The sequence below is a fragment of the Vulpes vulpes genome, chromosome 1 (genome assembly GCF_048418805.1).
Source record: "Vulpes vulpes isolate BD-2025 chromosome 1, VulVul3, whole genome shotgun sequence".
NCBI classification, from domain to species: domain Eukaryota; kingdom Metazoa; phylum Chordata; class Mammalia; order Carnivora; family Canidae; genus Vulpes; species Vulpes vulpes.
The window spans coordinates 66959046-66974996 of record NC_132780.1 but is presented as its reverse complement, the minus strand read 5'-3'; positions in this window follow the sequence as shown (position 1 = coordinate 66974996).

Genomic DNA, 15951 nt, shown 5'->3' with positions numbered 1-15951 from the left:
AAAACCCAGGAAGGGCAGCCAAACTGAAGGAGTCAAAAGATCCCCCAAAGCTGGTCTGTGGGTCAGAAAGTGAGTGAACTGAGCGCATGGAATGAATGCGGGGAACAAGGGGGAATGATTCTTCCTGGGTTGAAAGAGCGGAGTCCTCCAGAACACGAGAGACTCCTAACTCTGGGAAACAAACAAGGGGTGGTGGAAAGGGAGGTGAACAGGGAGGTGGGGGTGACTGGGTGACGGGCACTGAGGGGGGCACTTGATGGGATGAGCACTGGGTGTTATGCTATATGTTGGCAAAATTGAACTCCAAAAAAAAAAAAAAAGACCATAAAAAAAAAAAAGAAAGAAAGAAAGAAAGAAAGAAAGAAAGAAAGAAAGAGCAGAGTGCTCAGGGACCAGCCCTCATGTGCTGGGAGCTGCCTCGTGAATGGGCGTGCCAGCTGTGTGTGGAGGCACAGCGTTTGATGCATCACAATCAGCCACCCAAATATTAATTTATTCTATCATTGTTGGCAAATGAGTATTCATACGTCAAGTCTTTCTTCAAAATTAGCTTCTCTTGAGGCTTTTCTGTATTCCAAGGCTATGGTGGACCCTTGTGCAGGTTCTATCATCCTGGGGGGAGCTGTAACATCAACGGTGCCAACAGCATTGTCCCGTGCCTTCACAGCTAAATGCAGTGCTCCCCTAGGCCGGTTTGTACAATGTTTCCCCCAAATCCATACTGGATTTAGGCGCTTTATAACAATTACCTAAGTGTGTTATACTTTCTTTCACACGTGTTCCCTGATGCTTTATGCCACCTGTTCACTCTTCTGACCTAGAATCAAATGATTGGAGAACAGAAGCCTTGATTTTCAAATTTAACACCTACAAAATGCCTGGGAACTTACTTACTGAGTTAATAATATGAATCATTGTTGTATTATATCTTAAAAGCTGCTTCCATCACAGAATCATCAAAGCTCCTTTCAGGTGGGCCTATGTGCCAAGTGGTCTACGGGCAAGCGAAGGTCTGGAAACGGATATGTAATTGACCAGCTGGTGGGGAGGAAGGTGTCATGATGTACTTACTGAGAAAGTTCGCAGGCTATAGACATAGATCGGGACCAGCCTAGGAAGAACCAGACTGTGAACCAAAGGATGAGAAGATATTTTCACACTGGTTGGCAGCATGGATAAGAGTATATTAAGGATTAAGTAAATTGCATTTTAAAAGAAAAGTTAAAGTTTGGTTTCACCTCCCAACAGACCAACCTCTTGATTATAATAATCATTGACTAAATACAAAAACAATTACCCACAGACTCTTGAGAGTAAACTAAAATAAGCATATTTTGGAAGGGAGACACAATTTGGGAGAAAGAAATGCCACATGGTGAGTTTCTTGTTTTACGACTTTTAGTCGTAGAAACAGTATGGTATGGCTGAAAACTGTGATCAAAACCCACAGAGACTTCTGTTCAGCCAGGATGGAGTAATAGAGGCTGGATTTACCCTCCTGTCTGAAACAAAAAGATACATAAACAAATATATTTTTCAAATTATGTGGAACAATGGATATGAGTCATATTTTCCTGTTTCTTTGCGTGGTTGACAATTTTGATTAGATGCTGGACATTTTCAATTTCAGCTCAGGACACAGATACCATCAACCACTTATTTGAGAGAAGGGAATTGGATAAAGTGAGCCTTAAGACTTCCCCACACCATTGCCTGGAAAGTTTCCAGGGGACAGAGCAGGAAGCAAAGTCCAAACAGAGCTTAGTGGTTCCCCTGAATTTAGGAGACACAATTTGGAATTTGGGAAGATTAAAATTTCTGGTTTTAAAACCAATGAAGATGCAGCCCCAGAAATACGAAGAGATGCACCCTTGAAAATGTGGCTGATACTTATCTGTGCATGTATATGGGGAGAGTACCAGGGGCCAGAGAAAGAGTCATTGTGAAGGAGCAGCCTGAGTAGAAAGACCACCTAATACATGTGCATCAGTAAAGTCCTCAAAAGAATACTGCCTTAGTAATAGGAATAAATTAGCCCTAAACTCAAGGCTATCCTGAACCCATGTAACAGAGTTTTCAAGCAAGCCTTGAAGAGATTAAACTAAATATAAGTAACTAAACTGCATCCCCAAACAACATTCAACAATACTGAAACAACAAAATTCAGCACCCAACAATGGCAAATTTAAAATGTCCAACATCTGGCGCACCTGGGTGGTACATTTGGTTAAGCAACCAACTCAATTTCAGCTCAGGTCATGATCTGAACGTCCTGGGATTGAGTCCCAGGTCAGGCTCCCTGCTCAGCAGAGAATTTGCTTCAGGATTCTCTCTCTTCCTCTTCCTGACCCCCGCTTGCTCACATACTCGCTTTCTCTAAAATAAATAAATAAATCTTAATAAATTAATAAAATAAAATGCCTAACATCCAATCAAAAATTTTTAGCTATGCGAAGAAACAAAAAAATACAAAGAACAATAACAACAGAAACAGACTCATAGGGCAGCCTGGGTGGCTCAGTGGTTTAGTGCCGCCTTCAGCCCAGTGCCTGATCCTAGAGACCGGGATGGAGTCCCATGTCAGGCTCCCTGCATGGAGCCTGCTTCTCCCTTGCCTGTGTCTCTGCCTCTCTCTCTCTCTGTGTCTCTCATGAATAAATAAATAAAATCTTTAAAAAAAACAGACTCATAAATACAGAAAACTCATGAACACAGAGAATATATTGGAGAGGAAGCTGGGAAGATGGGCAAAATAGGTAAAGGGGATAAAGAGGTACAAACTTCCAGTTTTAAAATAAACGAGTTATAGGAATGAAAAGTATACCATAGAGAATATAGCCAATAATATTATAATCACATATGGTGACAGATGGTAATGATATCTACTGTGGTGAGCATTTCATGATGTATAGAATTGTTAGTTAAATCACTATGTTGTACACCTGAAATAATATTATATTGTATGTCAACGGCAAAATGTTTTGAGTTTTTAAAAAATGGGAAAATATGACCCATAATCAGTAGAAAAATGATCAAAGAAACAGATTCAAATGATAAAGATGAGGGCCACTCAGGTGGCTTAGTCGGTTGAGGTCCCACTCTTGATTTTGGCTCAGGTCATAATCTCAGGGTCATGAGATCAAGCCCTGCATCAGACTCTGCACTGGGCCTGGAGCCTGCTTAAGATTCTCTCTCTCCCTCTGCCCTCCCCAGCCATGTCCCTCTCTTAAAAAAAAGGAAAGAAAGAAAAGAGAAATAACAGAGACAATAGAAATATAGAAAAAGATATTAAAACTGCAATTATAAGTATGTACCATATGTTTAAGAAGGTAGAAGTAACCGTGAGCGCTATACAGAGAAAACCCAAAGTTATGAAAAAAAAAAAAAGATCCAATGGAATTTCTGTAGATGAAAAACTATAAAACTGTCAAAATTGGCACAGATCACAAAAAAAAATCTAAATAATCCTATGTTTATTAAAGTCATTGAATTAATATCAAAAAGACTTTTGATATTTGGCCCAGATAGTTTTAGTGTTGAATTCAAAAACTGTATTAAAAAAAGTAGTATAAATGTCACCTAAATTCTTCCAGAAAACAAAGAATGGATAAACACTTCAATTACTTCATGAGTCCAATCTAAGATTAATATGAAAATGTGGGGAATACCTGAGTGGCTCAGCGGCTTGGCGCCTGCCTTCGGCCCAGGGCATGATCCTGGAGTCCTGGGATCAAGTCCCATGTCAGGCTCCCTGCATAGAGCCTGCTTCTCCCTCTGCCTGTGTCTCTGCCTCTCTCTCTCTCTCTCTCTCTGTCTCTCATGAATAAATAGATAAAATCTTAAAAAAAATGTGACCAAAAACATTAACAAAAACAGAAAATAGGATGAAAAGTACTAATTAATAACCCTCATAAACACAAATTCTTAACAAAATACAAGCAAATATAAATTAAATATCATACATATTTAATAGTATATATTTAAGAATGTATATTTAAGTTGGGTTTGTCTAAGAAATTCAAGACTGGTTTAACCTTGATCAAATAAATTCCCCTGTTAGTAAACAAAAACTAAAAAAACGTAATTTCCAATTAATAGAAAACAATAAGAATACCCACACAATTGTTTTAATAAGTTCTGAAGAAGCATTTGACACAGTTCAATATCCATTCATAATTAAAGAAAAAAACCCGTCAGAAATTGATGAGAGTCTCTTCCCTCCGATGAAAGATCTGCAGCTAATGTCATCCTTAATGGTAAATTACTAATACTTTTTCCTTAGGAGCAAAAAATAAGACAAGGATACCTATCTCATCAGTTTTATTAAACATTGTCCTGGTGATTCTAGACAGTGCAGTGAGCAAGATAAAGAAATAAAAGACATAATGGTCATAATGTCATTTGCAGATGATATAACTATGTATATAAAAAATCCTAAAGAATCTATGAAATAACTGTAACTAATTGGGGCACCTGGGTGGCTCAGTGGTTGAGCATCTGCCTTTGGCTCAGGTTGTGATCCCGGGGTCCTGGGATTGAGTCCCACATCAGGCTCCCCACAGGGAGCCTGCTTCTCCCTCTGCCTATGTCTCTGCCTCTCTCTGTGTCTCTCATGAATAAATAAATAAAATATTAAAATAAGGAGAAATAATTGTAATTAATAAATGAATTTAAAGTAGTGCTAGATTATTACATTAATAAACCAAATTCATATTCATAGCAAATAATTGGAAAATTAAATTTAAAACAAGTCCATTTATAATATCATCAAAAATTTTTAAGAAAATACTTAGCAAAAGATGTATAAGACTTCTACACTGAAAACTATAAAACAGTGTAATGAAAAAATTTTAAAAACCTAATGGTGAGATATGTCATCCTCATTGATTGGAATTTAGTATTGTTTAAGATGTCAATTCTTCTAAAATTGATCTGTATATTTAGCACAGTAATTCAATCAAAATCTCAGCAGATTTTTTTTAAAGATTTATTTATTTATTCATGAGAGACACAGAGAGAAAGAGAGGCAGAGGGAGAAGCAGGCTCCTCGCAGGGAGCCCGATAGGGGACTCGATCCCAGATCCTGAGATCATGCCCTGAGCCGAAGGCAGACACTCAACCGCTGAGCCACCCAGGCATCCCTCTCAGCAGATTTTTAAAATAAAAATTGGTAAGTAGCTTCTAAAATTTATATAGAAATTCAAAGGACCTAGAATACCCAAAGAAATCCCTTAAGAAAAAAACCAACTAGGAGAACTTTAATTTCCTGATTTAAGGATTTGCCATAAAGCTCCAGTAATCAAGACTTTATGATAGTGGTACAAGGACTGACAAGTGGATGGAATAGAATGGAGACCCCAATAACAGACCTTTATTCATATAGTCTCTCAATTTTCAATAAAAGTGTCAAAGCAATCCCCTGAGGAAGAGACAATCCTGTCAACGAATGGTGTTGAAATAACTGGATTTCCATTTTGTAGGAAAAGGAAACTTGATTCCTTGTCATACCATATACAAAAAGTGATTCATAATAGATCACAGTTAAAACCATAAAACTTTTAGAAGAAAATATATGAGAAAATCTTTGTGACTTAAAAGCAGTCAGATGTTTTTTAAGTAGGTCACAGAAGGAAATAACCACAGAAGAAAAAAATTAGATTATATTCAAATAGAAATTTTTCATCAAAACACACCATTAAGGAAACTACTAGGCAAACTACAACTTTTTTAAAAAATTGCAAAACAAATATCTAAGAATTGGTTTGCAGAATATGTGAACTACCACAACTCAATCATCAAAACGTAATCCTTTAAAAATGGACAAAAGACTTGATTAGCCCCTTCATAAAATAAGATACAGGAATAGCTAATAAGCACAAGAGAAAGTGCCTAACATTATTAGTCATCAGGGAAATGCAAAGTAAAACCACATAAGATGCTACCACCAACTTACTGGAATTCTTACAATTAAAAAGATCAATACTGCCAAATGTTTGCAAGGATGCAGAGCAATGAAAACTCTTACACATTATTGTTGAGAGAATAAATGACGTAACCACTTTGGGGAAAAGGTCTGCAGATTTTTTTTAAAAAATGAAATACACTCTCTGATTCAGCAATTCCATTCCTACGTATTTACTCGAGAGAAATAATACGTATCTCCTCAAAGGACTTGATCAACAATTTTCAAAACAGCTTTATTCATAATAGCCCAAATGGGGAGAATCCCAGCTGTCCAGAGACAGAGTGGATAAGCAAACTGGTAATTTCATACAGTAGAATACTCGCCATCCTCAAGACAAAGAATCTCGGGATTGCTGTGAAGACGTGGGTAGATAAGGCCCTCCTAAGGACTTGCAAGGACTGATCCCCGGAACCCTGACTGTGTTAGCTTACACAGTGAGGAGGAAGCATTGGGGTGCTCATCAGCTCACCTGTAATAGGGAAGTTATCCCGAATCACCCAGGTGGGCCACTGTCGTCAACTTTCCTTAAAAATTGAAGAGGGAGGAAAAGAAGTCAGAGCAGTGCCCTGTAAGGCCAGAGAGGTGATGGCTGGCTTTGGAGATGGAAGACGAGGGTGTAATTGTGATATGATGAATATAAATTTTGGTCTTTGGTTCCAGGCTCATAGCTCCCTAAGCCCTTGTGATTTCCTCAGTGATTGATTAGAGCCAGAGGGGCAGCTTTTGAATTATATTTGATTTTTGTCTTTGGTTTGAAATATTTTCAGAACGATAAAGGTGAAATATGTGTCTTTTGTTGTTCATAACAAACTCTGAGCATATGTAATGAGGCGACTTTTGGAAAGCCTCCGGATGACGTAAATCACCAGGGAACCAATCATGGGATTAGAGAGCTGGAACTTTCAGCGCCATCCCCAAGCTTGGGGAGGGAAGGGGCTGGAGGTTCAGTTCATCCCCAGTGGCCAGTGATTTAATCACTTGTGCCTGTGAGATGAAGCCTCCATAAAATACAAAAAGGATGGGGTTCAGAGAGCCCCTGGGTTCATGAACAAGAGCACATCCCTGTGCGGGGAGGCTGGTTCACCCCAGACGCCACGGGGACAGACACTCCCGCGCTTGGGACCTCCTAGACCTCACCTTCTGTATCTCTTCACCTGGCTATTCTTCTGTGTTATTCAATACCATTTTTAATAAATCAGTGACTTAGGAAGTACCTGTTTTCCTGGGCCCTGTGAGCCACTCCAGCAGTCATCAAACCCAGCAGGGGAACTATCAGAAGCTGCCATTAGCAGGTCATCAGCCTGGACTTGGTCTTGGCGTCTTAAGCAAGGGGCCGTCTTGAGGGGCTGTGGGGTCTGTCCTGCCTCCAGGCAGACGCTGTCACAACTGAATTGAATTGTAGGAGACACCCCTACCCCCACCCCACCCCCGCCCCCAGCTGGTATCCCAGAATTGCTTGCTGTGGGGAGGACCCCACCCACATCTGACCACACATGGAGTACAAAGTACCCTGTGAGCCTTAAGCGAAAATAGGAGTTGGGTTTTGTTTTGTTTTGTTTTCTATGGGCAGAGAGGGGTGGAGGATGAACCAAAAACTGCAGGAAGCCTCTACAAACTGTTAAAAGGCATGAAAACTCTCCCCCCTTACAGCCACCAGAAAAGAACCAGTCCTGCCTTACCTTGATTTTAGCCTGGGGAGGCCCAGGTCAGCCTTTAATCCCAGGGAGGGTGAGAAGGTAACGTTGCATTGTTCAAGTTGCTCACTTTGTGATCATTTGTTACAGCAGCCACAGAAATCCAATACAACTAAGTGGAAGGATTCTGATGTGAAATGGCAAATACTGTATGGCTCCAATCTTGCAAAGTTGTAGAATAGGCCCATCTCGTGTGTGATGGGAGAAAAATCAGCAGAGTAATGGGGATGGGGATTAACCATTGTGTCTCTATCTCGATAGGGTCAAAGTTACAAAAGTGTGTGTGTCGGCTAAGCCAGTTAGTGGACACTTAAGATCTGCATTTCACTGCATGCAAATATTACACCTAAAGTGAAAACCTGTAAACAAATGTTAATCTAGGTAAAGATCTGCATGATGAAGTATTTATGGGGAAGTATAGAGATGTCAGTAGTTTATTCTGAAATGGGGTCAAAAATAAGATAGCTCAGTGGATGGACAGAGGTTTGGCTAAGTGGACAGAAGGCACAATGAATGTAGTAAGACGTCAGTAGTAGAATCTAAGTGATGACTACACAGGCGTTCACTGAGGTATTTCTTCAACTTTGCTGTTTGTTTGAAATTTTTTATCTTTTTAAAAAGGTAACGGGTTGGGACAGCTGCAGTGGCTTAGCGGTTTAGTGCCGCCCTCGGCCCAGGGTGTGATCCTGGAGACCCGGGATCGAATCTTGTGTCGGGCTCCCTGCATGGAGCCTGCTTCTCCTTCTGCCTGTGTCTCTGCCTCTCTCTCTCTCTCTGTCGCTCATGAATAAATAAATAAAGTCTTAAAAAAAAAAAAAAAGGTAACGGGTTGGATCTGTATAAAGAATGTGAACAAAACTTTGAAACAGAAAACCCAAAGCTGTAGGTCATTGGTTAAACCATTGGGAAAACTTAATAATAATAATAAAAAAAAACACCTTGATGTCTGAGGCTCCCAAGGATTTGAGAATAATTGGCCTAGGCATGAATGATTTTTTAAAAATAATCAGATTCCATTTTGTAACCAGCATTGAAAATCCCTTTGATGTGCAGCAGAGGAGAGAGGCAAGAAGAGAAATTTTTTAGATGATTTCCTTTACATTATGGGACACAGCTACATTTTATTTCCCTCCTTAGGTCTGTTTGGATCTTCCAAGTTTTCTTCAATAATCCTGTATTCTATAATAATTAAAACGTTAGTCTTTAAAGCCCAAGGTCAATGCCGTGGTGATGACGGCTGGCTCCTGCACAGCCCACACAAGGACCAGTCTAAAGCAAAGCCAGAATTGCTGGGGTTGAAGAAAATAAACCAATTTGTTGGTATATTGCCCCAACAAGTTTTCGACCAATGCTGTCTTATTTTTACCAGTTTTATAAAAACACAGGCAATAAGACACTGGAATTTAACAGCTTTTCATCTGAAGAATTGCAAGGGGTCTCTGGAGAGGAAAATACAGTGACAAAAGAACAATGGAGTCCAGAAAGGGGAGTAGGAGGAGGGTTTGCTTGTGTGCATGCCTGTCCGCACCGGTGCCTACGATCCCTTCGAGGGGGTGGGGAGCACGTGCTCCATGCCTGGGGAAGGACAGCTCAGCAGGTCCTCAGAAACGTCCACAGACTGAAGGCACCTGCCGCGTCTAGCCTGGCCGCAGACCCTGCTGCGCCTGACAAAGCCCTCCCACCCTCAGCATGTAGTTTGAGACCCAGTTGTTCACCTGGTCGCCCCACTTCACAGATTTAACCCTGGATCCAGCATGGTGGAGCGACCTGCCCAGAGTCACTCAAATTTTTTTTAAAAGATTTTATTTATTGGGATCCCTGGGTGGCGCAGCGGTTTGGCGCCTGCCTTTGGCCCAGGGCGTGATCCTGGAGACCCGGGATCGAATCCCACATCGGGCTCCCAGCGCATGGAGCCTGCTTCTCCCTCTGCCTGTGTCTCTGCCTCTCTCTCTCTGTGTGTGACTATCATAAATAAATAAAAAAATAAAAATTTAAAAAAAAATTTAAAGATTTTATTTATTTATTCATGAGAGACACAGAGTAAGGGGGGGAGCAGGGACACAGGCAGAGGGAGAAGCAGGCTCCATGCAGGGGAGCCGGATGTGGGACTCGATCCCGGGTCTCCAGGATCACGCCCTGGGCTGAAGGCAGCGCTAAACCGCTGAGCCACCCGGGCTGCCCAAGTCACTCAAATTTGTGGTAGAACAAAAACTTACATGGATTTGTCATCCAGAATATTTCTTCCTGCCTGTGGTCCTGGCTGAAGACAATCGGGTCTCATCAGTTGAGACTCCTTGTGTTCTACTTTCCAACAAACACCCTCCTGGAAAAAAAAAAAAAATTAGTCCTTACAGAGCATCAGCCAAAGGCCTATCGGGCCTGAAATAACAGGGACGCACGACTGTTCACATAGCCTCCTCGCATTACCATCGCGATCGCTCATTTTCCTCTCCAAGGAGGACGGACGCCGGCTTTGAGGAGGACCTGGGACACTGAGGCAGGCCCCGGAAGGACTAGAGAACATGTTTTTATCCTTTTCCAGCCTTGAGCAGCTAAAGGTGGGCCAGGAGGAGAGAGCAGAGCTCACACGCGGGGTGACTAGACCTGGCGTGGGTGCTGCGTCCTGTGGGAGGGCCCACCTGGAAGCCGCGGGTGTGACCTTATGGGGAAACGGGGGCTTCGCAGATGTAAGAAGACGCAGCCATGCCAGATCGGGGTGGCCCTCATCAATCACCGGTGTCTGATAAGAGGAGAGACCTCAGGCCCGGGTGAGGCCACGTGCAGGTGGAGGCCAAGGCTGGGGGTGCGTGGCCACAGCCAAGAAACGCCCGGAGCCTCCGTCAGAAAGAGCACACAGGCCTGCCGACCCCATGACCTCGGGCTGCTGGTCCCCAGCACCGGGGGAGAGCAGGCCCCGGTGTGGTAATGTGCTCCGACAGCCCCAGCGAAGCAGCACACGCCAGACCTGGCATTGGAGCTACAGCTCGGTTCTCCAGGCTGACATGCAGACGGGCTGTCCCAGCGTGGGTGGTGGGCCAGGAGTGACAGCTGAGCACATTCCCGGGGCTCCGCATCCCCTCCGCTCTGATGAGAGCCTCTCTCTCAGGGTGGGCAGAGCTCACAAAGGCCACGGGGGTGGGGAGGATGGCCGGGTGCTGTCCTGCGATTCCTACCGTGATGGGGGAGGGAGCACAGAGGAGCTGCGGTTCCCTCCTGTCCCCCGAGGCCACGGGTCCCTGTTTCAGGACCACGTCTTGGTCTGTGTCTCCGGAGCCGAGGAGATAGATGCCCAGCCTGTTTCTCTTCCAGCAGCATCTCCACCTGGAGTCCCACCCAGAATCCGGGGGGACCGCTGCCAGGTGTTGCTCATTGAGAACAAGTGAATTTTTTTTATCTTACATTAGTATATACATATATGTATATGTTTTATGTACAATAATTGGTTCTATCAAATAATCATACCAAGGCCTTCCCCTGGTAATCTTCCTCAAGATAGATTCAGGTGAGATCAGGTATTTGCGCACTTCGCGGACTAACCACACTTGAGACTTCGTGATTGATTTCAGTTTTGAAGCCATGCACACAATTCAAAATATACACAAACTGGATTAAAGCGATAAAGTGGGCTGAAAGAAAGCACAGGACTTGGAATGAATAAACTGTATTTTGCTAGCATTGGAGCCACCATGTGACCAGCAAATGCTTGGTGCGTCTCAGAGCTGTTTTACTGTAGTGTGAGGGCCTCTGAACGCCTACAGTGTGGGATGCCGTGAGCAGACCCCTGAATCTAAGTATTCATCCCAGGGCTCAGAGAGAAGGTACACACTTCAGTGCTTGGGGACCCGGTGGACAAGAGACGCTGAGAGCAGAGACACGGCCTGAGATAGACACCAGGCTGTCGGCTGCGGGGCTGGGCCTGGGGTTACAATTTGGGGTCAGGGGATGGAGGGAGGTCTGTGAACTCAAGTCAGGGAGAGCTTTCCCTGACCTCCGTGATGGTCCGTATTTCCCCTGGTCAGGAGCATAGGCAAGAAAACCCAGGTGCTGCCTCAGGACCGGTGATCTTGCTGTTAACAGAAATCGCATTTTCACGTCACATTCTTTGTTATCCTGGTGCTTTATTTTATTTTATTTTATTTTTTATTTTTTTTAGATTTTATTTATTTATTCATGAGAGAGAGAGAGAGAGAGGCAGAGGGAGAAGCAGGCTCCATGCAGAGGGCCTGATGTGGGACTCGATCCCGGGACACCAGGATCAGGCCCTGGGCTGAAGGCAGCGCCAAACCACTGAACCACCCAGGTTGCCCATTATGTGTGTTTACAGACATTACTCTGAGAAAAGCCCATTCATCAGGCCACAAAAAGGGGTCCATGGCAACTAAAAAAGTAAAGCCCAGCAGTAAGGGGAAAGGGTTAGGCAGGGCCACTGGCCACAGGAGCCCGGGGCCCCCGAGTCATCGTGTGCAATGCCGCCCACCCGCCAAAACACTGGAATCGGCTCCACAGGGAGAAATAGGCTGGGGTGTATTTACTATAGCAGCTCGCACCACCCCAGCTAGTGCAGAGACTCACAAGCAATGAACGGGGGCGGCCACACGAGCCTGGCCCCGAGCCCCGTTCTTGATCCCCTCTTTTGCAGCACAGGGGCCTCCTGGGTGGGTGGGTGCAGGGCATCTGGCCCAGCAGCCTGAGTCAGGATGCTGCTCCGCCCATAGGTCTGCAAAACCCCTTCCTCAGCCCCACTGATGAGACTCACTGCCGATGGTGTCGGGTCATCATCATTCTGCTGTGGAAATGAGGCCACGGGGCATGTCGCCTGCTGGCCCAGCCGTGGTACCGAACAGCTTGACACAGGCGCAGAGCAGAGCCCTTTCATGCAGAGATCCCAGCACTGTGTGATCGGTGACTCTCTTCCCACCTCAGCTGATGGGCAGCCAGGCCCACACTGGGACACAGCCAGGGATGGGAAGGGGGAGTGGATGAGAATCGGGCCTCTGCCAGCAGGGGCATGAACTGCGTCCCGACCAGTGCCCACTGCCTCTCACCTGCCCCAAGAGGCTTCTCGGGGAGTGATGGTTGCTACAGCTTTGAAGATTTTATTTATTTGAGAGAGAGGGAGCATGAAGCGGGTGGGGGATGGGGAGAGGGAGAACCAGGCTCCCTGACGCGGGGCTCAATCCCAGGACCCCGACATCACGACCTGAGCCAAAGGCAGATGCTCAACTAACTGAGCCACCTGGGCGCCCAGTCGTTACACCTCTGAAATCTTAATGCGCAGCAGACGCAGCTGTAAGCTGGTCTCGGGGCCTCCTCACCTGCTACTGCCTAATGCAGCCTGCATTTCACAGGGAAGTGAGGCAGAGTCAGGAGCCAGAGCACTGCCGAACTGGGATTTGAACCCAGGACTCTACATTCTCTCCTGACCCCTCATACCCTGGTGCCCCTGCCTGTAGGTTTTGCTGCCACTCTCACCCACCCCTCCCTGCCGGTCCTCGCTGGTTTGACTCAGCCTCCCAGTTGCGGCTTCAGGAGCTGTGTATCTATATGGTTCTGCATCTGGGATCTAGATGCTAGTCCTGAGTTACCTCACTGGGAGACAATGTGGAGCTCAGGAAACACTGAACTGTCCATCGGAAGGACAGGGTGGTTGGGGTGGCCACGAGGAGTCCCGGCTCTGGGCCCCCGAAGCCACACATTTCAGACGGCTTCGAGTCCTGCAATCACCAGGGTCCCTACTAAAATGCAGACTGAGACGCAGGTCAAGGAAGAGCCCAAGACTGCATTTCTAAGCAACCCCGGGTGATTCCAACGTGGGAGGCGCAGGGCTCACGCTGGAGGAGCATGGACCTATCAGAGGCTTTTGGGGAACCTTTCAAATGAGTGTGAGCATGCCTGCTCCGTCGACCTACCCAGGCTCGAGGGGAGGACCCTTGGGAAGTCGCAGAGGAAACACCAAAATCATAATGCACAGCTCCCCCTGAGGTGGCTTGCTACCGTGCTGACCTTTTGGGTTCCTGCCGCCAGTCCCGGTGGAACAGACGGGAGATCTTGGCCCAGGAGTGCTGACAAAAGGCTGCACAGAGGAGAAGGATGGACAGTGGGAGCCCAGCAAGGCCTCAGGCCCCAGCAGGACCTGCCCCCTACCCCTCTGACAGCTCCTGACATGGGGAGATCCACCCAAGTGCATGCAGGATGCTGGGTGAATCCCGCCGGGGAGCTCAGCGCGAATGTAATTCAGGTTGCAAAAGGTGTGATCTCTTCCTTGCTCCTGGATGGTTATAACTGTATGAATGTTGGAGCCTCTGAACACCTGCCACGAATTCCCAGCTGAAGCAGCCAACTCTAGAGCCACCCCAGCCTCTGGTCCAGCCCTCAAGGGGCTCGGTGCCAACCACACAGCTGGCAAATAAACAACCAAGGGAGCAGGACCGCGAAGGGAATAGCAGGAACACAGGGGCATTCTAGTTTCCATCTGGGGAGCCGTGGGCCAGAATTCGAGCCTGATCCTAACTGGACGTGGGCGTTAGATCCCAAGGTCACAGTTGCCCGCGCTGAGATGCAGAAGTACAGCCTGTGGCTCTCTGTGCTTTATGTCACAATACATCATTTTCGCTTTCATTGGCTACCTCCTCCCTCCCCTGGCTCGCAGCCTTGACTGCAGTGGAGGGGGGGCCTCGCCGAGCGAGCCCGTTTCCATGGAGGTGCTGCACGCCGCGTGGGCCCCGCACGCTCACAGCCCTGCTCTGGACGCACGTAGAAGCACCTGTGTCACATCCGCCGCGGGAGAGCAAGGCCTGCTGTGGGTCTTGACCTTCTGAGAGTCTCTGGGAGGTTTTGTGTGCAGAGATTTATGTTTTTCCTGTTCTGGAGACCAGGGACACTGGGAGAGGTAGATTCTGTGCTCAAGATGTGACATAGAACTTATTGCAAGGAAAGCAGAGACATGCTGGGAAGCCCAGCAGAGAGCATGACCCGTGATGTCCCCAGGTGCCCCTGTGCCCCCTAGCGCCACGCATGACCCAGCCTCATGCTCACTGTCCCTTTTGGGTGGGTCAGTTCAGGGTACGGGGCCCCGGCAGGAGGATGAGGGAGGTCGGGGATGGTCCCCCCAGCCCTCAGCTCGCTGCTCCGTCCGCACCCGGAGGAGGAACTCTGAGAGTAGTTGTTGAAGAAACGAATGAATAAATAATGGTAAAAATGAATGAGAAGTAGAGTGCAGGGTGCAGGGGACAGCCAGAGAAGGGACTGTCACTAGGAAATCTATCTCCATAAATAACACACCCTTAACCCAACATACGTGTTTCCTCGCATCGCAGAAACCCAGAACCGAGCTCCGGACCTGTCTGGTGCCTGTGCCACCCAATGGCACATAGACTTTCCTGCAGGCCCCGTGAGACCCTCTGGCAAAATAATCCCCCCCTGGGGTCTCGAGGCCTCTTCACCTCTCCCCTGCCCTTCCTTCATTCCCAGCAGAAACTTGCCATGGCCACAGCCACGGCCACACTGTCACCTCCCGCGCTGCCAGCCCCTAGAACAAGTTCCGATCTTCCGTGGAGGACAGCCGTCCCCCCAGCATAGGGCCCACCGTCGCCCTCGCCTGTGCCGCCCCCACACTCCTCCCCATCGGCCAGAGTCCCCTGTGCTTCTTGCTTCTTTCTTCACCCTGTCCCCTCCAGGTCACCTGCCTCCTCCATGGTCACCTGCCCCCTTCAGGTCACCTGCCTCCTCCACGGTCACCTGCTTCCCTCTAGGTCACCTGCCCCCTCCACGGTCACCTCCCCCCTCCATGGTCACCTGCCCCCTCCAGATCACCTGCCCCCTCCATGGTCACCTGCCCCCTCCACGGTCACCTGCCCCCTTCAGGTCACCTGCTCCCTTCCAGGTCACCTCCTCCCCTTCAGGTCACCTGCCTCCTCCAGTCACCGCTCCCATTTCCCAGTGAGTAACATCTGTACTGAGTAGCGCAGACACCAGAGGTCAGACGCGGTCATGCGTGTTTGGGATGTGCTCGGCTTCATTTTGGCCTCTCTATCGACAGGCATCAAGACAGAGCCCAAAGCAGACTCACTGAAGCAGAACAAAGCGTGTCCTGGGACCCTGGGGGGTGAAGCGGCTGTCACTGGCGTCAGCTCTCGGTGTCTGCCCTGGGCCCCCGGGGCAGCAGACGGGCCTGCCCTCCAGGGCCCTGGGCTGGCCATGTCCACGGCCTGGGGCTGAGCCTCAGGACTCACGGGGATGACTGTCCCCCCTCAGAGTCATCTCGGTGGGGGGGGGGGGGCGTGGAACCAACAG